This window comes from Alligator sinensis, unplaced genomic scaffold, assembly GCF_000455745.1.
Source record: "Alligator sinensis unplaced genomic scaffold, ASM45574v1 scaffold559_2, whole genome shotgun sequence".
Taxonomy (NCBI): Eukaryota; Metazoa; Chordata; order Crocodylia; family Alligatoridae; genus Alligator; species Alligator sinensis.
This window is the reverse complement of record NW_005842046.1, coordinates 1,415,986-1,439,323: the sequence shown is the minus strand read 5'-3', so window position 1 is coordinate 1,439,323 and position 23,338 is coordinate 1,415,986. Positions and strand designations below refer to the sequence as shown.

Genomic DNA, 23,338 nt, shown 5'->3' with positions numbered 1-23,338 from the left:
AACAAAATGTAATACTGCAGTCTTTACCTCCACTGGGCAGACAGGGTCAGAAAATTCCTAGGTAATGATTGCCTGGTTGATTCTGCCTCTTCCAATACCCTTAAGCACCCAGACCTATGATTTAGCTGTTAAAATGACTGAAGGAGAGACTTGAATTCCTTCCTTCCTCTCTTTCCCCAAACCAAAGCTAAACCAAATAATAGCTGACTGAGCCCACCAAGCAATTAACCCATATTGGATTAGTAAACTGGGTAAGTTTGCACGAAGGTATTATGCCAGAAGGAGTCTTACATTGATCAAAATGTCTTGAATTCAGCTGGAGCATCTGTTGATGAAGGGGGAAAGATGCTGCCGGAAATACTGGTTTGGCATCGCCAACCATTGCCTAAACCTATGATTACTTAAAAAAAACCCAAAACCCTGCTTCTTTCTTTTGGTGCAGCTCCACATACAACTGATCATTAGGACTGTGCCAAATGGCTAATATTTGCTTTGGATTCAGATTCGGTCAATTTGGGGACAGTGATTTGATTCGGTGATTCCAATCACTGCCCCGAATTGATTCAGTCAAATCTAATTTGGACATATGGCTGCTGCTGAATCAGCCAAATCTCTGAATCACACAGGCCATATCACCCACCTGCTCTCCCAGTCCAGCCTGGCCCCAGCTCCTGGCTCTTTGAAAAAAAAGCCCCCACTCACTGGTTGCTGCCAGGCGGGGGGGGGGGGGGGCGGTGATTCCCGCTCCCCCCCAGGGCCCCACCCCCCTTCCCACTCTCCCAGCCCCCCCCATGGCTGCTTTGCCTGCCCCAGCTCCCGGCCCTTAAAAAAAAAAAGCTCCGACTCACCAGCTCCTGCCGGGTGGGGAGGGGGGGTTTTCCGCTGCCCCCCCACTGCCCCGTGCTGCGTGGGGAGCTCTGCCACGAGCTCCCAGAAGCCCCAAGGCCACTGCACCAGCCAGTGAGTGCAGGCTCTGCTTTTTCTTCTTTTTTTTTAAAGGGTCGGGAGCTGGGGTGGGAGGGATATCCATGGGAAGGGCTGGGAGAGCAGGTGGCCCCCATGGTCCCTTCCCCCCTCCTCAAGCCTCCCCTCCCTCATCCCCTACTTACCAGCATGGAGTCTGGGTCCAGCTCTCTGCTGCAGCGGGCAGGGACTGCCTGAATCACTGAAGCTCTCCAAATCTTTTCTGAATCAACTTGGAGAGCTTCAAATTGATTCAGACCTTTTAACTGTCCCCTGATTCAATTCAGATTTGGAGATTCAGCCACCGAATTGGGCCAAATCTCCTTCAAATTGAATCAGCACCCGAAGCTTTGCACAGCCCTACTGAGCATACAAGAATGGTAACTGAAAGGGTTTAGTTAAGGGATGGTCAATTCTTTCATTTACAGAGAGTTTCATGGAGCAAACTTGAAGTCTCATACAAACAGTAATTAAATAGGAGTCACAACATCCTGCAAGGTATGTGAGTATTTATTTCCTCATTTATAAGTAGAATAATTCATCTTTATAAAGCTTACAAATTTTATAGCATGTTTCATCTAGGATGTTTATGCTCGGACATTTAAAACAGGTATTTTTTCTTAGCTGCAGTAAACCAGGTATACAAAAGTTAGGTGACTTGTCAATGGGCACAAAATGAGTCAGCAAAGAGTAGACCTCACAACACGTGTCTTCTAAACTAATGCTGTAGTTCCTAAGAATACATTCTTTCTATTTATTGCTACTACTTTACTCTGTACTTCCGGTTTGCTGTTAACTTCCACTTGTGTCACTCATTTTAGATCCAAACAGACCAAGGTGCCATAAAAATCTTTGCCATCTCACTACCTGATACAGAAAATTAACAAGATCAGAAATATATTACATATTTATTTTGAAAGGTGGTTCCTCAAGAAGACCAGCTTTTTTTTTTTTTATGATTGTATAAGTCAAAACCACAAGCCTAAACCATCTGGAAATCAATAGTCAGTCAGTGCTTATCCTGGACACCTTCAGTCACATGCCTTTGGTGAAATGCATAGTTCAATAAACAAGCTGCCCAATTCTATTCCATCATCCATTTACCAGATGATAAGAGGCATAACCTCTTTAAAGACCACATTGCTATAATTCAATCTTGAGGTGGCAAAGACATAGGCCACAGTTGTAAGATCTTCATTCAAAAGAAATAGTCACAATTTTCTGAACAGATATAAATAAGAAAAAGATCTTCTAGACACTGGTGCTATATGAACATTGATCATCTGAAGATTCAGTGGTAATTGTAACATATTTTTATTGTTACTACCATTTTCAAACCCTTGAGAGGTAAACATGCTCTGGTGACTGAGCCATACATAGTGGGTAGTGGATGTGCATCCTGTAGGGACCAGACACTTATCATAGATTCATAGAAACGAGGGTTGGAAGGGACCTTAGCAGGTCACATCTAGTTCAAAGCAGGACCAACCCTAACTAGATCATCCCAGCCGAAGCTTTGTCTAGCCAGGTTTTGAAAACCTCCAAGGATGGAGCTTCCACCATCTCTCTGGTGGTGGAATCCAAGTTCAATGGCTTGTGAAATCCAAGTTCAATGGCTTACTCCACTTTAGACTTCAGAATGACCTCAGGCAAGTTCCTTCAACTCTTTGTATGTCCCTGCCCCCCACGAGGTGCTGTGAAGGTAAATTGTGAGGCACTCAGTTCAGATGGTAATGGGATCGTAGACAGTATGAGGTTGTTGTAACAAACCCTCCTCAGGTAAACCCCACTTTAAAAAATCCTAACAGCATAAATCATTTGTCTTCCATGTTATGTCCTCCATTTTTATAAAAAGTCTTCTTTTTTAATGAACTTTTCTCCTGATCCCATGAGGTCTGTTCTAGGTACTAATGAAATGAGGTTATACCTTATAAATGGTAGGGGCAGAGGGAATCCTTGCCATTTCTTCTGGCTGTTTTCCCCCATACACCAGCATCACCTCTGTCTAATCATGTATCAAGCTTCAGGCAACTACTTTACATTTTCACATCTGCCTTGCCCAGAGCGCAGATCAGGCATTCATCAGCACTGCCTGGATGCGATGAGACACTTTTTTAGTTGCTTTTTCAGATTTCTAAAATGCATTGTTAGGTGCTGATATAATGCTCTGAGCCATCATCTCAGGAAGTAAACATAGCACAAAATCATAAATCAAAAGGAATTGTCTATGGATACAAAGGTATGGGTGTCAGAGGTATATTGAAAACATTGCAACCTATGCCTCCTTTTCACCAACATCCAACGGCCTTGTATACAGAGTATAAGGCTCTTCTGGGATGATATGTGACTTTCCAACAATAATATCTAGGAGTGCCTAGAAACAAGGAGGCCATCCAGCTCTGGCTACCTATATTCAGCTGGAGTGTTTTGTAGCATCTCTAGAGCAGAGCGGTATCAGCAGGAGCACCCGATCTTTCCTAAATTAAAAAAATACAGTTGAATTAGACTTGGATTAGTACCTAGATGGTTATTAATTTAAAGCAACCTTATAAAACTCTTATGGATGACAGAAAATTGAAAAACGAATTAAAAAAACCCATAAGTATTGGAAAAGTGAGGATATTGTAATAATAGGGTTAAAGAGAGGTGATACTCCCCCTCTACGCGACACTGGTCAGGCCACAGTTGGAGTACTGTGTCCAGTACTGGGTGCCACACTTTAAAAAGGATGTGGCCAGCCTAGAGAGAGTTCAGAGGAGGGCCACCTGCTTGGTGAGAGGGCAGCAGGACAGGCCCTACGAGGAGAGACTAATGGACCTGAACCTGTACAGCCTCAGCAAGAGGAGGCTGAGGGGGAACCTGGTGGCTGCCTACAAACTCATCAGGGGAGATCATCAGCAAATAGGAAGATCCCTATTCTCCCCAGCACCACCTGGGGTGACGAGGAACAACGGTAATAAGCTAATGGAGAATAGGTTTAGGTTAGAGATCAGAAGGCAATATTTTACAGTTAGGGTGGCCAAAATCTGGAACCAGTTTCCCAGGGAAGTGGTCCTCACCCCTACCTTGGACAAATTCAAGAGGAGGTTGGACAATCACCTGTCTGGGGTCTTGTGAACCCAGCATTCATTCCTGCCTGTGGCAGGGGGTCAGGCTAGATAATCTGTTCAGGTCCCTCCTGACAGTTAGGGTGGTCAAAATCTGGAACCAACTTCCCAGGGAAGTGGTCCTCACCCCTACCTTGGGCAAATTCAAGAGGAGGTTGGACAATCACCTGTCGGGGGTCTTGTGAACCCAGCATTCATTCCTGCCTGTGGCAGGGGGTCAGGCTAGATAATCTGTTCAGGTCCCTCCTGACCCTAGCTACTATGAAACTATGAAAAAAGGAAATCTCAGGAAATCAAGGAATATTTTAAAAAGGTTCCACCACAAATGCCCAAACTTTCTGAATACTTGTCTAAACACAAAATATACCACCTTAACTATACCAAGTGGTAAAAACTCCCAGTAGCATGAGATGAATAAGGTATAATTATGTAGGGCATCAATGCTATGGCCTGTACTGGTATAAGTGCATTGGTTAAAAAAAACACAAGCATTACTGTCAAAATTATGCTGGAATAAGATTGTGTGGGCGAGACCTAAGTAGAAGCAAAATTTCACATTTAGGAAAGTATCCAGGAAAAGCACCTGCTTAGTGCTTCTTCCTACTAACGCCAATGTAGCTGAAGAATATTTTTCTGGGCTTTCTTACATCAAAGGCTCATTCCAAGTGAAATTTGAAAATGCTAGGTTATAGTTAAACCAAAAAAAAGTTGCTTTAAATTAAAAATATCTGTGCCTCTGTCCTTTTTAAACATGTATATTGTGGCACAGCATATTTTGAAAGCTTGAATGTTTAAGACATTCTCTAATCACTTGTGAATGAGCCTAGTTTAACTCAAAGAACTACATGATCCACGCCTGGACACAGGAGGAGGGATGCCTGGACACAGGAGGAGGGGTGGATGTCGTATACTTAGACTTCAGGAAGGCCTTCGATACGGTATCCCACCCCATACTGGTGAACAAGTTAAGAGGCTGTGACTTGGATGACTACACAGTCCAGTGGGTGGCCAATTGGCTGGAGGGTCGCACCCAGAGAGTCGTGGTGGATGGGTCGGTTTCGAACTGGAAGGGTGTGGGAAGTGGGGTCCCACAGGGTTCGGTCCTTGGACCGATACTCTTTAATGTCTTCATCAGTGACTGGGACGAGGGAGTGAAATGTACTCTGTCCAAGTGTGCAGATGACACAAAGCTATGGGGAGAAGTGGACACACCGGAGGGCAGGGAATAGCTGCAAGCAGACCTGGACAGGTTGGACAAGTGGGCACAAAACAACAGAATGCAGTTCAACAAGGAGAAATGCAAAGTACTGCACCTAGGGAGGAAAAATGTCCAGCACACCTACAGCCTAGGGAATGACCTGCTGGGTGGCACGGAAGTGGAAAGGGATCTTGGAGTCCTAGTGGACTCCAAGATGAACATGAGTCGGCAGTGTGACGAAGCCATCAAAAAAGCCAATGGCACTTTATTGTGCATCAACAGATGCATGACAAATAGGTCCAAGGAGGTGATACTTCCCCTCTATCGGGCGCTGGTCAGACCGCAGTTGGAGTACTGCATGCAATTCTGGGCGCCGCACTTCAAGAGGGATGCGGATAACCCATTTAGCACACTGGGGTCCCAATTCTGATGCTCTTTGCACTAAACTACTACAAACTAGGAATACTAATTGCTAGGAATAACGGCCACAAATTGTTAGAGAGCAGGTTCAGGCTGGACATCAGGAGACATTACTTTGTGGTTAGGGCTGCTAGGCTCTGGAATGGGCTCCCAAGGGAGGTGGTACTCTCTCTTCCCTGGGGGTCTTCAAGAGGAGGTTAGATGAGTATCTAGCTGGAGTCATCTAGACCCAGCACTCTTTCTTGCTTGTGCAGGGGGTCGGACTCGATGATCTACTGAGGTCCCTTCCGACCCTAACATCTATGAATCGATGATCCATATAAAAAGCCAATTTTTTTCTAAGTATAGGTATGAACTCCTCCACAGAAAACACCCACCTTTCTAGGACAAAAAAGAGTCAATGCATAAGGTATAAATCCATGCCATAAAACAGTAGCGTTCAACCACTGCCCTGCAGGCCAAATCTAGTCTTCAGGGCCACAGCATCTGACATACGGGACTCCCCATGTGGCCAGAAATTTAGTAGTAGGGAAGTGGTGGCAGCATTAATTGCCATGGCTTCCAGAACTGAAGCACTTAATGCTGTGACTGCTTCCCTGCCACCAAATTTCCAGATGTGTAAAGGAGCCCTGTGGACTGGATGACATGGCCCCACACACCAACCAAAAGCTGGACTGACTCCTGTGGCAGAGCACAGGTTGTGCCTGTCACTTTAAGAGGTTTGAGCAGGCTGTGGAACAGCTGGCAGGTGCGAGGCCTAATTAGGTGGTCACATGACCACAAGAGGGCACCCTGCATATAAGACAGGGTAAATTATATAAATTAATAACCAGAGCTGGCAATTATTGGGGCATCAGGCCCAGGAGCCCCAGTCAAGGGGCAGAGTAGAAGCCCCAGTGAGGGGGCGAGGTATTGGGCCCACTGAGGGGGCAGGGTGAAAGTGGTAGGCTGCATAGAGTAGGGTCCATGGGGGGGCCTGAACGACTGTGCATAGGCCAGCTGGAGTAGAGACTTAGTAAGGGGTAGAGACCAAGTGAATCCAGTGTGGGTGGAACAGTGGACCTAGGAGGGGTCCAGAGTGACTATGTGGCCAACAACCCCAGAGAGTGCGGACAGTGTTTGGAGGGGCCTGAGAAGGTGGACCCATATGGGGAAGAGGGCTAGCTGCTCTAAACCTAGCCAGAAAAACCTTGGCTGGCCCATGTTGGGACCAGAACAGCCAAAGGGCGAGGACACCCACTGCGAGTGATGGCCAGAGCCAAGGGCCTGGAGTTCCAACTGGCCTAGAGGTGAGGCCAGGGCCTGTAAGGCCAAAGGTCCCAGAGTGAGCCACTGATGAGAGGGAAAAAGTCCCAGGGTGGGCCACTGCCAAGAGGGAAAGAGGTCTAGGGAGTTTTGCAGCCCAGAATAAAGGCAGAGATTGGGTTGCGTGAGCAGGAGGGATCCAGGTTGGGTCTGAACATTAGGCAAGCATATAGTTAGGCCCAGTATGGAGCTGAAGTCATATAATGATGCCATCTGCAAGGCCTGGGACACAGTGTAGGGATGGGATGGAACCATGTATTATGCCATTGGTATTGGGCATTAAATGGGCAGCCCCCCACCTAGAAACAACTTACGAGTTACATCAAAGGCATGGCAGGAAAGGCAGATGGGCAGACTGCCCTAGACAGGTGGGTGGGCCAATGACTGGACTGACCTTGAGACGGCCCCGTCACATCCCACATCACCCATCTAGTCCATGGGGCCAGAATGTTGAGCACCACTGGCATAAAACAACTCTGCTTTTTACTAAGAAAGGTTTCCAGTTTGTAAGACAATTATGTGGAAGAATTAAGGTTTATCCAATTAAGTCTGACCCTTAGGGCACCTTGTAATCTCTGAGCTTGATTACTATTTTGATTATTAGTCATTTTATCAAACTTTTTAGATACAGATGACAGTGCTAAGCTGTTTCCTCTTTCTATGGCTGTGGGCAAACAAACCAAAGACATGGCTTTTTCAATGCACAGGTTATGCTAGGACTGGATGTGAGGAAAATAAATAAATTGCTTCTAACTGGCAGCCATCCATTCTTGCCTGCAGAGTAAATATATCCAGATACATGTATAGAGATATGATACGTATCTCTCTTTTCATACATACGTTCCCTGAGAATAGAGCAATTAAGGCATTTCATGTTCTGCCTGTTACAGCCCAAAAAAAAGATGATCAGAGTAGAAGTGGGGTTTTTTTTTTCTTCTCTCTTGTGAGGAAAAAAATAAAAAAATCAGTGAGTTATGAGGAGTCAAGTTCTCAGGTAATTCATACAGCTTGTCTTTTTGTTTCGGCTGACTTCTGCAGTGATTGGATGGAGCTGCTAAATTAGTGGCTCAAGTGTTTCCAGAGATTGAGACTTGGTGAGAGAGAATCTCTAAGATGTGGTATAAAAGATCTCTCTAAAAATAGCAAAGGAAGCTAAAAGCAAAGTTGGACTGCCTAAGTCTTGTCAGGATGTGAACAAGGAAAAAATCAGAGGTTTTCCCTCCCTAGCACTGCTGTTCCCTTTGAACAGATAAAATGTTTTGAGATAACCAGCCTCCTCGCTGTAGAGCATATTGCTACACCCTGAGCCTGCCTGCCTGTAGGATTTCATTTCATGTTACCCCTTTCTGCTGTTATTCTGGCTCGCTCAGATCAGAATGAAATAGCCATGTTAGTCTGAAGTCAGGCAGAAGGCAGGGTAAATGTATACCTTACAGACTAACTAAATCTACATGAAATGTTTACTGCAGAGCTGACTAATTAGCTCCGCAGTAAAGTCTCAGCATCTACATGTGTGGCCCTGTTAGACTGCAGTAAACTAATAAAATCCACTACTTGTAAACACAAGTACTATCCTGTAGTGGAGTTATTAGCTGCACCACAACACACATGCAGACACTGATGGGACTGCCTGCAGGCTAGCCCCGCACTGGAGCACCTTCGTGCCACACCGAGCCCCTTCGCAGCGCATTGAGCCAGGTTGGAGCACCCTGGGGTTGGCAGGCTGACCCCCCTGGGCCCTGTGCCAGCTGGAGCTGCTTTGACCTAGTTCAACGTGCTGCAGCCATGGGTGCACATTCAAATACAATGCCTGGGAGCAATAAACTTACTGCTTCAAATGAATTGCACACGCAGATGCACCCTCAGAAATGCATAGTGTAAACTTGCTTCATCAGATGCTGCCCATCAGCCACTCTCCCTATGGAGTGTCATGTAATACTCCTAAATGAAGACAAGGGGATGATACCTGCATTGTTTCACATACCTTGCTTAAGAGGCAAGGATTTCTTAGGCTGATATCTTGGACTGAACCAACTAAATAGTTGGGATAGAAACAGACAAGCTTTAGAAAGCAAGCCATTCTTCATCAGGTCTGAGCAGTGAGAGCCAGCACAGCTTAGTAAGAAAACAGTAAGGGGGTAGGGGGGGTAAGAAATTCCCAGGGATAACTGGCAAACAATTTGCAGAAGAAAAGAAGCTGATTACTGGGATATCAAGACCTATCAAAAGGGAGGGGGTCTTTCTTACCTTTCATGTGTGGGGAGAATTCAGGGATCAGGTAGGTTATAATCAGCCATAAAACCAATATCACTGTTAAGTCCTTGGTTAAGAACCAGGGGCTCATATAACCTACCTGGTCTCTCTGAAAACTGGCCCTTAACTGAACTCTGTATGAGAGTTCAGTCTCTCTAAATAACAGAGTGTACATTTTCTGGCAGGTGTCTTAAAAAAAAGCCCATTCCACATACAATTAGTTTTGTTTCTCATAACATTAGAAATAAATGTTTAATATTTCAATTTTTGGTCATTTAAAGTCAATGGAAAATGAGAGTGTTTAGCATCTCCAACAAGTAGGCCATATTTAGGTCTATATATTGAATCAGTGGGCATTTATACATGTGCCCTGGGAGTGGCAGGAGGTGGGGAGGCAGCTTTAATTGGCACTTTTTAATTAAAGTGCCGAGAGCATCATGTGTATTAGCGTCCCCATGCTGAAAAATGGTGGCGGGGGCACTTTAATTAAAGCTCATCGAATGAGCGTTAAAGTGCCCCTGCCTCCATTTTTCAGTGTGGAAATGCTAATATACGTGATGGTGGAGTCTGTTAGAGTGTGGCAATTACCACATTCCAGTAGACACGATAAATCGAGTTTGCTACATCGTGCTGTAATTACAGTGCATCGTAGCAGCCTCGCTGCATGTGTATAGGTACCTAATGTGCCTAAATTTGGGCATCATGCTTGGTGCAAGATAGTATTCAAGTTGAATGCATTGAAGCATGGTGCCTAAATTTAGGATGAAAAGGCTCAGGAGTATCCACTGGACTTAATATTCATTTCTCAAATTTTACCAAAGAAATAACAACACTTCAGAGCAATGAGATAGTTTCTGTATCCTCATTAGGATCAAAGAAGTTGTAATCCAGACCCTGATCCTGCAAACTTTTAATGCATATTTATAACTTTAAATATCATCCAACTGAAGTTAAGCGCATAAGTGATAGTAGGACTGGGACGTCTGTATTCAGGACACACATACTGGTGTATCTATTTGACATTTAGAACAAAATGCTGCAGTCTGGGAGACTAGGTTTGTAATCCAAAAGAGAAGATATTTATCAAAAGGACAGAGAGAGAGAAATATGTGTTGCTTTAAATGGAGGAGAATTTGCAAATTAAGAACTTCATAAAGATATGTTTTCCAGAAAGGTTTATTCACTTTGTCATTCAGGTATTTTCTCTGATAAGAAATTTTTATTAAACTGACCCTTCTGATAGTAATCTCAGCCTTGGGACTGTAGATTAGCACTACAGCATCTGAAAATCCCTTTCTATATCAACGTATTTGGAAGTTGTTTTTTTGCCCGTGCTTGCAGCCATGACTCAAGATACTGTCTGATGGTATAATGTATTGTTTGCTTGCGCTCTTTGTGTGGCTACATAACAGATTCTTTATTATTAAGGTATATTATATAATGGCATGCAGATTGCAGCTACGTAAACTGTCTTGCTCAGGGCCCGACTAATAACGAGAGCCTGTTTTTCAAAGGTTTTGACTAATTGAACAACTTTTTAGTCATTAAAATCCTCACCTACACATATGCTTTGCTTAAAATTTAATGGAGGTGTAAATTTAAGATGGGTCCCAGGTGGTTTATCTCATTTTCACATTATCATTGTTTTATTATCATCCAGAGTTATAGGAATTTGTATAGACAGCTAGAACTATAGGTGGAAGCTTGGCTGCTCTGAAGTCAATGCATGTTTTACCGTTGACTTCAGGGGAGCCAGAAGTCTACACCCCAAAGAGTTTCATTTAGGTTGGACAAAATTGCAGGAGGAGATGAGGAGATAAGGGTTATACAGTAGAAGATCACAAGGCGGTTGAGTTTTGTGCTGCACCAAGTGTTAACTCTCTCTATAAGGCTTCAACTCTAATTATGTTGGAGCAAGGTCGGTGTTGGAGAGAGTGAGTCAAAGGATGTCATGAAAATAACTTGCAACTCACGCTATGGCAAAGGCATTAAAAAGTAGCTCTAATGTCCAATCGAGCAAACACTTACCTAGTGGCTTAATATTAAATATATGAAAGGTCTTAATGAGCAGGATTGAGGCCAGGATAAGATGCAGATAGGACTGAGAAACCTTTGAACTAGGTGTATATCTCAGACAGTGAAACAAAAGTGGGAAGAAAAGACATATTTTTAAATAGTAAAATAAGGCTGTTTTCTGCTTCCTGTAAAACCATATGAGATGAAAAGGTTTTAGAGAGATCCCCTTTAGACCAGCTAAAGGGAATGAGTATGCAGAGTGATAACCTTGCCTTACCTGGTAAACGGGTGGCTAAAGTAGCCTTGACCATCTTGATACAAAATTTGCAGTTCATTCATTTCCTTTTATTTTTCATTCCCTACCTGACTGATTACACGCGATGCCTCATAATTGGGTTTGAAATTGAAATCATTTCCAAATGCTGTTAGACACCAGAACAAAGGACTCTTTATGATGGAAAAGAGCAGCGGGCTGTCTAGTCCAAGAAGTGGCCCAAGCGCACCCCAGGGAGAGAAACTGGTAACACCTTCTATCGCTTCCAGAAGTGAGAGAATAAAGATAATTGCATGGGCTGTTTTTTGCTCAAGAAGGCCTCAAGAAGGCAACAGCCACAGCAGATGAGGAGAGATGAGGCCCAGGACATGGCAAAACAAATGGACTTTCTGTTTCTCGAGAACAGGTTCTGAAATCCCTGATGGGTGCCCAATAGGCTAATTCAACATTGTTAGTCAGATTAGTTTGTAGGCTGGTTATGAGTATTTATAATTCTGTTCTATAAAGGTTGCTTATTCTTTGGTGTTTTGAAGTTTGATTGGGAATGGAAGATGCATGACCTTTCAAGAGCCTCGTGTGATGTAACGCAGAGGCTTGTTGTGTAACTCGAAGGCATTTGGAGCTGAGACACTGAAGGAAGCAGACCTCTGTTGAGCATCTTCTCTCACCATCGTGGCCCATCCCAGCTGCTTCAGAGGAGTGTTCAAGGAAACCTGCCAATGGAAAATTAAAGGTTTTTTTTTATTATGTTATTAAAAAACCCCGCCCATAGGGAAATTGCTACCTAGCCTCCCCAGCTGAGAACAAGATTCCACCACCTTCACATCGAGGGCTATGCCAGTCTGCGAGGACTCCCTTTGACTTTGGTAGGGATTATATTCAGAATTGAGGATTCTTCAAAGTAGAGACGCCAGATTCTGGTCCTTAGCAGCTCCTGACACGTATGTGCTTTTTAGCCTTTCTTTTTTTTTTTTTAAATGTCTATGGAATGCAATTGTGGATGTTTCTGACATACATATAAATACCCGATCTTTTACAAGTTCTACTTTCTTTTCTAAGTGACTTTGAAGGTTTTGTCATGGACTCACTGATTACCATCTAGATGTTTATGCAAGGGAACACCATTTGCTTCATCTTTTCCATTCATTATTTTGCACGTTGCTGTCCTGACATTGAGATCAGGCTTGGCCCTGATGGCCGTAGTACTTTATTCAGTGCCTTGCTGCATGGAGTATTAGCCCTTGCCCTTTGGCACTCACTCGGTTAAGATCCATTAGCTGTTCTAACCTATGATTCATGTCACAAAGTCACTTAAAAGCTTTCAAGAGAGCAAGGCTGAGTTGCCCCAGTGCCATCTGCAGGAGCTGCCCTGTAGCATTCTGGAAATGGGAGTCATGAGTTTGCTGTCCCAGAATGACGTCATTAGTGCATTTGCAGGTGTTGGAGCTTGTGGGGGGTAATGGGTACTTCAGATATTTCTGTACAACTCTGTATTATGCCATGATGACATACCACTAGTGTTCTCTCTTCTCCATTTCCCTGATTATCCTAGCCCTCCTCTGCACCTTGAATTACTTTGAATTCATCTTTTCTTTAACATGGGTGACAGGATTGGATGTAGTTTTATGGGAGTGCTAATTCTTGGGATTAGTTTAGGTACAGTTGATCCTACCTCAGGATAGGATGATGGACTAGATCAGTGATTCTCGATTAGGGAGACCTGACACCCTGGGGTGCCTTGAGATCCTTTCAAGGGTGCCACGTGATATTATCACTGTTAGGTGTGCTAACATGATTCACAAGATATACCCAGATATTTCAAATAGGAGTCAATAGTGTTAAAACATTCTGACCTGCTGTGGGTTTTCTGAGTTCTTTGCAACAGAAGAATCCCTCTGTGCAGGAAATGCATGAGACGTGAGGGGGGTTTGTGATATCTTTTATTGGACCAACTATGTAGTTGGGAAAGAAGTTGGGAAAGGGGTCTGTACCTCCCTTCAAAAAATGTTAGGGGTCCACAGGTTGCAAACCACTGCTTTAAAGGAAGGACGGCTTGTTCCCAAAAGTTTATCTAGCCTCTCTCTCTCAACTATACAGTTGATCCAATAAAAAATACCACGAACAGACCTTGCTCTCTCATACAAAGAACCCTATGCATTATCTCCTCTGTGTAGAGGCTTAGAAAATACATCGAAGTCTTGAGGCTTCTCTCCAACCAGAAGACTGAGACTATTTTTTGTAGAGAATTGGAGCTAGGTCCATTTGTCATCCGACCTGGGGCCAAGTCAGGATACGTCATCCCCTAAATTCTGTTTTCCATTTTTTTTTACTGTCACCCTCATTTCTGTAAGGACCATCCCCATTCTGGAATCAACACTGAATACTGAACAGATGGAGGGTTTTTCGGCCTGGGATGTTTAAACTCAAAGACCAAAGTATTCAAACCAAAGAACCTTGACCTTCAATACAATGAGAAATGTGCCATCCTTGTACACATTGAGGAAAACCTCCAGGCAGTGCTGGATCTCCTTACAAAAGCCTACTAAACTTTGGGCCTCTCTCAACATCAAGAAGACTAAAGTGTTTTATCAGCTTGCTCAGGGCATGAATATGACCACCCCCCTCAACTTCCCATTGAGGAAAGACCGTGGAGGTAGATGAGCACCTCCCTTACCTCTGTAGCTACATTTCTCAGAGGTGATCCACTACAGGATTAATGAGGAGATCCATTTCAGGATCTGGGATTTTCCTCAGGTGTGTTTTTATTGATTGTGATCCCTGGAAAGACACCAAGGTCCAGGTTTACAACACAGTCATCATCCTCACTCTCCTCTACCGATGTGAAACATGGGAGACCTACCATTTGTCACCTCAAGAGCCTGGAGAGGTATCGCCAATGATGGCTCTGGAAAGTCCTCTGCATTAAATGGGAAGATTGTTGTACAAATGCCAGTATTCTGGCTGATACCAGATTACCAGCACTGAGTCAGTTATCCTCAAGCACACTGAACCAGACATTGTGTGTAGATGCATACTGACTTTTAACACCCAAAACAAGTGCTCTATTCCCAGTTTGATTGTAGCCTGAGATCTCGTGATGGCCAGAAGAAATACAACAAGGACACATTGAAGGCATACCTTAAGAAAATGGATGCTGACATAAAGGATACTAACCAACTCCAATAGCACCACAACCTTAACCAAGCAGCAGCCTGCTTCAAGGTAAAGCAACTTGCCCTCAAAGCAGAGAAGACAGAGCAAAGGAAGAAGGAGAGACATCTCAGCCTACAGCCTGCTCTTCCCTGTGGAAAGACCTGCAACTTCTGTAGACAGATCTGTGGCTCAGGGACTGGGCATTTAAGTCACTTCAAGACCAATCAATAAGCTATGGTACAGATCATCGTTGAATGGAGGGATTGCTGTTGCCAGTGGGAGACTTATTAAAGGAATGGAGAAAATTGTTGAGTAAGGAAAAGAAAGGAGCTTGTGAACGTGTATTAGCTTAGCTCTCAGGGACCTATGAAAAATTCAGTGCTAACTCTGTGCTGCCCTGTGTTGTGCCCTCTCATGTTGCTGCAGCCTGAGTGTACCATCCCTTTCTGATGTAAAAACTGCAGTGTGCAAGGGGATTAGGGTTTGCATGTAAGAAAAAAAAGTTTGTGCTAATAATGACATGGCCCAAGTGGATCTGTGTGCAGACATACCAGAAGGCAAAATTGGGCCATTAGTGTATATTGCATATGACATTTCTAAATACAATACTCTAAACAGCATGGCTCCTCCATTCAGCAGCCTACCTCTCCCCTCCCTGGGATTACAAAACATCCCAATATCCTGATGTTCACACAAAATGCTCCTACAGTTTTGGAGGTGGAGGCGGCTCAGGAATGGAATAAAGCCTTAGTCTTAAACTGCAAGAAATATCTGAGTAGGATTTTATAATGTTGTGAGTTTTAGTATCTGAAAGTAATAACTGGCCAGGTATAATTGTGTATGATTAACTGGTACTGAAAGTGCTCAAACTTACAGACCTTTAAAGGTTTGCGAAATGTAGAGCCATAAAACTGTCACCTGTCCAGCCTTAGGTTTCACAGTACTGTCCTTTTAATCTCTATATTTCTCAGGTCCAGGAGACACAAGAGAGAAAAGGGGGGAAAAAAACCCCTTTTGTTTGGGAAACGCAGATTAACGGAGACCATGGGAACAATGCTTGACAGTTTGCATACTAGACCTGAAATGTAACTAGTGGTGTACTTAGATACTTGAAAAAGGGAAGGTCAAAGGGAGAAAATGAATGTAGCTTTTCTGGTGGCTTAGTTTGTAGATGCAGAAACAAACTTCATCATTATTCATATTTTGTAATATATTTGCTTATATTTACAGACAAAAACTTCATTTAAGTGGAGTTAAACTGTAGCTAGTTATGAATAATTTAATCCAGAGATCCTTGAAGTATAGTTGCAGTAGTTTATTTACAAAAAAAGATTAAATAAAAACATTGATGGGAATTCTTATTTCTGTACACCTTTTACAAAATCGTGCACTGGTCAAGTCATTTAATGCAGGTATATGTTAATGTGTACATAGGTATCATAGGTAATTAAATTTGAATCTCCCTATTTCTTGGCTTTTGGACATTTCTCATGTCCTTTATAACATAGTGGATGAGATATAGGATTGGAAAATGCTAGGATTATAGTGCCCTAATTCTGCATTTATGTGGATTTTAAAAGCTGCAATGGTCTGTGGAAGAATTATTATACTTACGCAGAGATTTTTCCTAATTCTCCCTAAATATTTCCAATAATCTTTTCATTCTCTTCTTGAGAAGATTCCCCAGCAAACCAAACAAAAAGATCCTAACTTGCAGTTTATAAATCTAACAGATTTCTTATGTAATTACAAAGAAAAATGGGGGAAAAACCCTTAAAATCCCACATTAAAGCAACACTAAGAAAACTGTCCTGCTTTTTAAGACCTTCACGTCTGACAAATGACTTGTCTAATGTCAATCTGTAATTAGGAGCTGTGCTCTGCCACAGCACTGTTGTAATCAGTGGTAGATGAGTCATGGCAAATTTTGATAAAATCATAGATTTTGACTCACTTGTGCATTTTTTTGCAAAATGATCTGTACTGCCTCCAGCTTTTAAGCTTCTTAATCATATAGTATCCATAATAGTATCCCTGGAGGAAAAGAGACAGCTTTGCATTTTCTGCCAAGGTGCCAGGCAGCTGAAAGAGAAGTAAACAGTTACGGTGCCTTCTGCAGGGGGGCTTGGCAGCGAGTTGGAGTCCAACACAAGGTATTTACTGGAATTTGGGATATCTGTGAACTAATAAAAAAAACCAGATTTACCCATAATATGCCCAAAGTCTCATAAATACACCAATCTTTAACTGATTTACAATTGGACATCAAAGGGAACTATGAATATGATTCTTTGCCGTCCCTAGATATTTAGTGGCCTGTATGGTAGTTTCAGTTAACTATTTTTTTCTACATATTCATACCAAAAAAAAAAAAAAAAAAAAAAGATCACAACTACTAGTAGCAGTGACTGAGATCTTTGCAAGTGGTCTCAACAAAGAAAGACAAGAAGTACATGGAGTGTTTATAAGCTGTGTCTTTGTTCTTAGCAGGGCGTCTCCAGAAAGGGTAAAAGCAAAGAGGATTGGGAAGCTTGTATTTTTACACAACCTACCAAGCATTACCAATCCTGATGTATGCATGCAAAATCTGGACGGTGTACAAACGCCATGCTATGAAGCTGGGCTGCTTTCACGTGGGCTGTCTCAGGAAACTGATGAGACTAAGATGGCAAGACAAGACACTGAGGTTCTTACTCGGGCAGGTATTCCAAGCAGCCATACTCTGTTGATGAAATCACAGTTGAGAGGGGTAGGCTATGTCACCAGGATGTCAGGTGAGCGACTGCCAAAGATCCTTTATGGTGAGCCAAAGGAGGAAGAAATGCTTCAAGGACCCCCTCAAGTCATCCCTGAAACATTTCAACATTGACCTGAAGCCCTGAGAAGATCTCGCTCATAATCATTCCACCTGGCAAATCCTCATCCCTACTGCAGCTACCAGTCTATAAGCAGAGAAGGACTGCTAAGGCAGAACAAAAGTGCAAACAGCAGCATGTCCGCTGTTGATCAAGCAACCCAAAGCAGCATCTCTTGCTCAGTGTGCCATAGAGTGACAGTTCAAAGCACAAATTGGCCTGATCAGCCACTCATGTGTTCAAAAGTGATGTCAAAGTCATCTTCCAACTCAAAGGACGAACAACTTGGCTCAAGAAGACTTGTCTGAAATGGTGTCAGTGACTAGCACTGAATTAAGAATGCTAAGAAATTCCTATGGAAAGCTAAGACTTTGTAAATATTTTTGCTCCAACAACTTAATGGGTGACCAATGCTGTGATTGCAAGTTTAAGAGTTAATCATTCTGTACTATCTGCAATGCTGGTTTTAATCCAGTAATGCTTTCTGTTAGAACAAAAGTCTTCCTTGTGCTTAAGCAAAGTGAGTAACAAGTAAGGGAAAAGGTAGGGATAGCTCTGATGACTAAAATGACCTTTATCTTTTAAGATTACATTAACAAAGATGATATTTGGGAGGGGAAAAAAATCCTTCGGCTATGCGATGTGCTATGTTATCTAGGAGAAATTTGCTGTAGTCTTAATTAATTTGGTATTTGTTTTCAGGATAAGGAAGATGAAATAGATTAAAAGGAGTCAGCTGTCTTAAAAGGAGGTATAATGGATAGCTGAACCATTACTGCCTACAATCTTATCAGTCAAGTTCATGGCCCTTTGCCATGGTCAAATATTCCAAATATTATATAGAAAAAGAAATAATGCTGATATTGAAACTTTCCACTGCCAAATTACATATCCGTTATTGTTTAGTCATGTGAGGTCAAGCCCGGTCACTAAAAACAAAGGATCTTTGTATATAACTTTACTCTCTCATCACAGGGCTTTTAGTTTCCAAACTTCTGTAACACTCCCTGGTTTGAAAGTTTCTTTTTCAGCAGGATACTGTGTGCTCTTTTATAAACATGTCTCCATTAGTAAAGGAGACATGATGGGAATCACTAAAAACTACTCAGGGGCACATAATAGGGATAGATTTTATTTTAAAAAACAGTGTTTCCCTCTCAAACAGACATACTGTCTGTCTTGCTTTATGTTGGACGTTTTCAGGATTAATTGAATCGCACATATGTAGGGTGAAGGACTAATCGAGAATTTTAGAAATGATTACAAAATAAAATAGCCATTTTACCAGCTTTGTTTTCCTGAGAAAATCACAAAGCGTTTTGCAAAATTCTCACGCAAGGCAAGGAGAATGCCAATTTGCTACTTTATGCAAATGATCTCACTGAAAATACATCTTTTTAAGAAGGGGTGAGGGGGAGGGCAAAATGTACCCTCGCCTCTGTTTTGAATTAAATCAATGGCAAAACACCCTTTGACTTCAGTGGAAGGAGGATAGAGGCCCTGCTTTCTGGTGCCAACGGTCAATAGTGTTTGCATTTTTGGAACAGATACAGCCCTGAAAGTCCTGCCTTTCACAGGGCACTCCGAAACTATTCCTATTTGCTCGATTCCATAGCAACAACACATAACTGACATGGGTGGAATACTGAACTGAGGTTTTACTACTCAAACTGAGGATTTAGGCAAGTGTATCCTGTTCAAAGTACTTTATTTTCCAAAGAGCTTTATTTTCTAAAGTACTAGCTCCCTTTCAGAGGAGTGATGGAATTATCTTGGGTTCCTTTTACAGTGAAACTATACTGCAGTACTGTTTCAAAACAAGGAGAAATCATTTAAAAACCACACCAGCAATTAACTCAAAGGCTCTTTTTGGAATGATAATATTACATAGAATAAAGTACACTTGAACTTTTTTTTTTCCCTTAGGATGTAAAGCATCCTATTTCTTCCTCTTTCAGATGGGGAGAGAGTAGAGTAACCATTTTCTGCCCCCAAATATATATTTACTAAATGTGGAGTAATCACTAAATGTGTCATAAAATAATAGTTAAGCCAGTAAGACTGTCATATCATTTCCTATTACTTATATTAGTATACGTGTCTCAATTCTGTAATCAACAGAACATATAAAAATGTTTGTGTAAAATCAATAAAAAACGTGTAAAATCAGTATTTTACCTGATTTATAAAATCAGTATAAATAAGATAAAAATTTGCTTCCAAGGACTGGCAGTTCCTCCTAAATACAGGAATGAAATGGCATCCACCATTTCTATTATGTTCCATGGGTAAGATTATGATTTTGTTACATCAGTGACATTTGGGCATTTGGTAGGGTTTCTCTGTAGTCATACAAACAAAACCAAGAACACTAAGTGGTCTCATAATATGACAGTAAATGCTGTTTGAAATGGGGGGGGTGGGGATCAAAACTATAAGAGGGGAAATAAGGAAGGAAATCTATAGCTGGTGAGTCTGTTTATTTGATAATGTTAAGGGTACCAGATAATTTATCCTACAAGACCATCTACTGGAAACTTCCATTATAAAAATTAAATGCCATAAAATTTAGAAATGATTAGGTAATATGGATGAAGTTTTTAATTCTATTGCATTTCACATGTTATTAAACTGTAGATATAAAAATTCACATGACATTCAGAAATACTTTTAACTCTTCTTCATATGTTAGTTTTCACATGATCCAGTTATAGAATCATTTTTCACTAAGATGTGACTTAGATGTGAAGTCAGACACCTTTATGGGCTCCCCAACTTGCCCTGGTAAAGCAACTTGCTGCAGCAGTTGCTATTCAACACGTGTATAATGACACAATAGAGCCCTTATGTTGTATGCTTTTTGGGCAGGGACCTCTGTTGCTTGTGAAATATTACATAATCCAGAGGTGCTGTGGAAATAACTGATACTATGTGGGATGTCAGTTTTATGGGTTTGGTTAAGTGTTTGTTCTGCCCTCAGATCCCATGAACCAGGTGACTTGCATCTTTATAACTGAATGCAGAATTTGGTCCAATACATTGGCTTGTTCTAATTCAAGGTCATTTTGCTAGATATCTTTGGTTTTTTGCTCTTGCAATCTTCGTATGTATTGGTTCAGCCTTGATATGCTTTTGATTAATATAATGCCCCCTTTGAAACTCCTGTGTTTTGATTCCTTTCTGGCAGCTGCAAATACTACTTGAATACAACTATTGCAATCTTAGATTTCCAGAATTAATAAAAAAAGATGATTGATTTTTGCCATTGTTTTAAGATAGCTCAGTTCGGCTCTCTTGCATTTCTTCTGCAGCATCTTCCATTAGGAAAAGCAATCCTTTACATGTCTGTATCATTAAAAGAAAGAGGACTTAGGTATGAACAACAGCTTATGTTAAGACATGCAGCTTGTGATAAAGAACCAGATTCTGAGAAATCAGTGTTGGTGAAATGTGCCTGTTAAGGGGCTAAAAGAGAAGGGTGAGGCAGGAAAATGGTATGGCTACATTAAATTTCTCTTCTCTTACACTTTTTACATATGCTGCTTTTCCAGCTATACCCATGTCTTCTGGCCTCTTGACATGTAAATTGCCGCTTAGATTCCTATGGAGTTAGTTAAACTCTTTGGTTAAATTCAGTGATGATGTGTAAGAAAATACAAATTGCCCAGTGGTAAGTGCATGACCATAGCTTAATTTAGGAGCCTACACCAGCTGACTCTGAATCAGGAGAGAGGTGGAGAATTGAAGTTAGTGTAATTTACCTTGTAAATGATCAGGGAGAAAGTCTAAAAGACAACAGCCTAGAGTCTACTTTAAATTCACTTAGACTTGACTCTGAATTTGGTTGACACTCAAAAGGGCAAATAATTCCCTTCCTTATTGTATGTCCTGCTCAGTTGCACTGAACTCAATGAGACTGGAGTGGCGTAAGTGAAAATGAGATGAGAATGCGAGAAGTGTAACTGAGAGGGCACTACTGGCAAACGAGGTATCAGTGAAAGTCACACATTTTCACACATTTTCTCATAATGTAATTAAGCTGACAGTTAGATACCAATCACTGTTATATTAAGTGTAAATTCAAAGTAACTCTTCTGGCTTCAGTAGCTAAAAGAGAAAGAAGAGTCCCTTCTTGCTGAAATCCTTTAGTCTGTTCCCAAGAAATACGTGTTATAAAGCCAAGATCAGTAAACTGATGGGGCTACATTTTTTTAAATGACAAGTGATTTTTGGGTACCTGATTTTTGCGGTCTCTCTCAGGGACCAGGATTTGAGGGAGCAGTTGGCAGCTTTTGAAAATTAAGCTCTAATTCATTGTTAAAATTAACTACAGGAACCACATATGTTCTAATTTGGGATAAAGAACTTTCTCTGTGAAATATTATTTTGATCGTCGACTAACATGTGCCTTACCTTTGCTGAAAATACCAATGCTTCACCAAATCGCTCGCTCGCATTCCATTTTTGCAACCTAAAAAACAAATTGTCTTTCACGGCCTTTTGTGCAGTGATAGAAACTTGCTTCCAAAAGCAGCATCTTTATCAATGAGCAAAGGAGACTGTCCACTAGGTATTGACAACACCACAGCATTATTCTGCAGGTTTCCAGCTGTGGGAAAGCAAAGCTATTCAGATACGCAGGGACTGGTATTATCTATGGACATTTTAGCTAGCGTGAATGTAGTTGAAATGTTGGGTTGTTTTTGGAAGCTCTCACAAACAAGCTGATTCTTTTGTATCCTATGAAGGCCTCAAAGCCCTACAGCAGTGCTGCTACTAATAAGAGTACACTTTCTTATTTATTATTTGGTTGCCATTACCATCCTATTACCTTTTGAAAACCATTCTATAATCACATCTGATTATTGCTAAGGAAGGTGGAGATAGAAAAACAATCTTTAGAAACCGTACTGAAAATAATCATGCTGAAATGTGATAGCTTGCGCTGTATTGCCCTGTCAGTTATGAAGGAGTAATCGTTATGGAGGTTAATTATGGAGGATTAATCGTTTTGGACACATCGTCGAGTATGAAGAAATAGAGGTGCTTTGTGTAGCCATCAGTATTGCTATTGCTGTATTCACAGTGTACAGAACTGGGTGAGCTGAAAAAGGTAATTCAGGTAATTCTCACCATGCAGGGGAGGGTGGCGTTGTGAACAAATGATGATTTTCTCCATTTTCTAGGATCTTAGAGTATTGACGCTTGGCCTTAATATAATTAAGGAAAGGTCCTAAGCGGCAGCACACTCAGCTTCTTGAGGCATCCGGTCAGCTTTCGTTCAGTGGCTAAATCCTGGTACCTTCTGAGGGTGGGCTACAATTATTATTACGCCTAACTTTATTGTGTTAGGTGTTTATACAAAGTGCAAATGAAGTCATAGAAAGGGTCGGGGAGGGAGAGCTTTGGTGCTAAGCAGGAGGTTAGTTTTGGGTGTTGGGATGAGAGGAGAGCAGGATGGCTCTGACGGAGGTGGGGTGGTGGAGGCTGATGTTAATCGGAGGAGGAAACGGGGTGTCTGGTGCAGGACTGCGGGTGAGAAGACGGAGGGTGAGTGCCAGGCAGCCTGGGTGACTGGGAAGGAGGAGGTTGGATCCGGATCCAGCCTAGACATTTTGGGGATGGAGGCGGTGTGCAGTATAGATGGGCTGTGAAGGGAATTTGGATGTGCTGCGGCATGTGGATTAACGTTGGAATAGGAGGACGGAGGTGCCGTGCGATTGCGTGCGTATGAAAGCGAGGTTACGGGGAAGGCGGCTGGAGAAACCCCAGGGCGTGCGGCTGGGGGATCGGC

General features: G+C 42.1%; 1 long non-coding RNA gene across 6 annotated transcripts in view; it reads right to left on the bottom strand.

Moving 5' to 3' along the window:
* Positions 1 to 1,454: 1,454 nt before the first annotated feature.
* LOC112550177 overlaps positions 1,455 to 23,338 on the bottom strand; it is a 22,243-nt gene continuing 359 nt past the window's right edge. Inside the window, exons 2-6 of one of the 6 annotated variants that reach the window (XR_003093856.1) lie at positions 22,678 to 22,849; positions 21,958 to 22,015; positions 16,644 to 16,771; positions 12,097 to 12,249; positions 1,455 to 3,440 (exon numbers count right to left, since the gene is read on the bottom strand). This is a non-coding gene — a long non-coding RNA (uncharacterized LOC112550177). Of the gene's footprint in view, positions 3,441 to 12,096; positions 12,250 to 14,210; positions 14,315 to 16,643; positions 16,772 to 21,957; positions 22,016 to 22,677; positions 22,850 to 23,338 lie in introns of all 6 variants that reach the window. The other 5 variants (XR_003093859.1, XR_003093858.1, XR_003093857.1 and 2 more) reach the window with 5 other exon arrangements.